Consider the following 2820-nt stretch of genomic DNA (forward strand, 5'->3'; position numbering starts at 1 on the left):
AGTCCGGGAGAGGGGGAGGTCGCGTTTTATGCATCAAAGACTGATATAAACCATGTTTCGATATAAACTTGCATTCAAATATTTAAATTGGAGAACATGTTGTCTGCAATCCACACATGAACGGATATATGCATATATCAAACAAGTTCATTAATTTGACTTTCAACATGTTCATGGAGTACTATAATACTGTACAACATGCTACTCGATTGAGGTATTCAATTTTGGAGTTAGTTCACTATTTTGACCTACTGAACGAGCTATTTCATTGAATCAAGATATTTCATTTTGGGTTTGATTCGCGTTTTTGAGTGGGTCAACTATTTGTCATATAGTAAATTGCTAGCAACGAGCATGTAAAAACACATTACTCCCGAGCATCATCTCTCCATCTAAAAAAGAAGTGGCAAGCTAATATTTCAAAATTTGATTCGAATCGACTTGGTAAGGTAGACGTGGATGCTCGTTCTCCCAAAATTTGAACGAAGCATTAAACATCCTCTCTGCTCGGTGGAATTCGCCCGAGCAAATAAATGGGAGACGCGAAATTACTGTCCTATGTGGGACACACATCAATTGGCCCGTTGTACATCGAGGGTAGGTTCGTAATTCATCCAAGCGCGCCTTCTCCTCAGCCGAAATGACATGTGCCGAATAATTCATAAACCATGGTCGGCAAAACACACTCTCCTCGCCCGAAATAGCTCGCGCCCACTATTTCAAAACACGCTCTCCTCGCCCGAAATTGCTCGCGCCCAATATAGTTCAAAACACGCCCTCCTCGCCCGAAATCACTCCCGCCCACTATTTGGGGAGAAGCAAAGTTACTCTACTATCCCCGACCCTCAGTACATAGACCCAAGCCGAGAATCCTATAGGCAAGGGTAGAACTGTAACTCCCCCTCACATTTCAGACAAATGCGTCCATAAGACATGGTTCCACTCCCCTCCCAATTCCCCCCGCCCGCCACCATTCATACCTCGTGGGCGCCAAATCACCTTCTCCCCGGGAAGCTCCCTTCTCCGGAGCAGCGAAACCTCAGCCCCACCTCCATGGCGCCCTCACCGCACCAATTTCATAGCTGCCCTCCTCCCTAATGCCGGAGATGCTGTCCAATTGTCGTCGTGCACTGGGCCGTGTGCCTCTTACTCCGTGCTGCGGGTGTTGCCTCGACGATGGCCGCGTGAACCATACTGGAGCCGATTCACCCCCGCCGTTGTTCACGGCGTCGGAGCGGCTCCAACTTCGGATCCATCTAGAGTCCTGGCGCTGCTTCCGCATAGCCATCGACAGTCGCGACATCGCTCTTTCCCTTCCACCGGTCGCCATCGCAACCGCGCCGGCCTCACCAACTCGGCAGCTGGACCTGCCTACTTCACCATGCCGCCAGATAGGTCGCACCCTCATCTCAAATCAATTTATTTAGGCGGTAGTTGTCTGAATTTTTATTCTGGGCCAATCGATTCCCAATGGGAAGTAGCACCCCTCGAGGCGGCGGAGCTCCTAGGCTGCCAGTTGGCTGGTGTCTAACATAAGGGTGCGGGGCCGCAAGTTCTCCGCGGAAGCAGCGCTTAGGTGGCTATCTTTTAGAGTTGCGTGGGTTGAAGGTACTGTCGCCGCCGGATCTGGATGACGGGGAGTCTTTGTGGATTGGCCCGGGGGCGGCACAACCACGGCAGTGCGGTGGGGTGGGGAGCGGGGTTTTGGCCGGGGCCACGGTCGGCGGAGGCAGGCTGCTCTGCCGTTGGTTGCTGGCTCTTCGGGGAAGATTCCGAACAGTGTTAGCTGGGAGGCACAAGACATCCATCAAGCCATCCGGCGTAGATCGGATAGTACCAAAATACAATAAAATCGTGTGACCCCAATTTAGTCTTCAGTCAACAGACGTGTGACCACTCTCGTACCTTGCTGTTGATCTCTTAGTGTATTTCTTCAGATCAAAGACATATGTCATTCTTAACATTATGCGTTATCTGCATCTTCAGACACACTGTCTTCCGACTCACCGCAGCTGCTCCAACAAGGGAAGCATACACTAGAAGGGAGCTATAGTCCCCACTCAACAGTTCCCTGCATCGAATGCGCGTGCCCGACATGGACAGCCACAACAACTGTAGGGCCATCGACAAGTCAGCACATGATGCTCACTCCTATGGATGGCAGCCAGATAGGTTGTACCCTCATCTTACTTGTGTGCAACATTTATGGCTTTGTTATTCATCTAAGCATGGAAAATAGATCATCACATTTCACTGTATATTCATGCTGATCTCTTACGGGTCTTGTTCAGGAGTTCACGCTGTTCCATAGTTCAGCTAAGATACTTGTTCTTTAGGTAACGCTGTTCCATAATTATCATCCATCAGCCAATGATATTGCACAGGCTGATGATTATAGTATTATACCACTTCTAATATTACCTATGTTGTTCTTTAATACTTTTGTGTGCCATCTAGTTAATCTCGAGTACAAACGATACATATTCTGTAGCTTTCATCTGTGTTCTCCCTTTAGTTTATGAGACCTGTTGCTGCTAGTTAACCCCAGTCCTACTATTTATGTCGTCTCCTACAGGCACTCATTACATAAATCTAACTACTAGTTGTCTTCCATGCATGTCAGATATAATTGCACACACTGATATATCCACAAGAACCTCACGGAGCAATGTAAAGGTCAATAAACTTGATGTCAATGATACCCAATATGATGGAACATGTAAAGGTAGTTCTTCAGAAGACTTGCATAAAGATGATGAATCCTCTTCACCCCACAAGGTCCTTGCTCTAACTTGGCCTGTGATATGGGTACAACATGCA

The sequence above is a fragment of the Triticum dicoccoides genome, chromosome 7B, assembly GCF_002162155.2.
Source record: "Triticum dicoccoides isolate Atlit2015 ecotype Zavitan chromosome 7B, WEW_v2.0, whole genome shotgun sequence".
Classification (NCBI taxonomy): Eukaryota; Viridiplantae; Streptophyta; class Magnoliopsida; order Poales; family Poaceae; genus Triticum; species Triticum dicoccoides.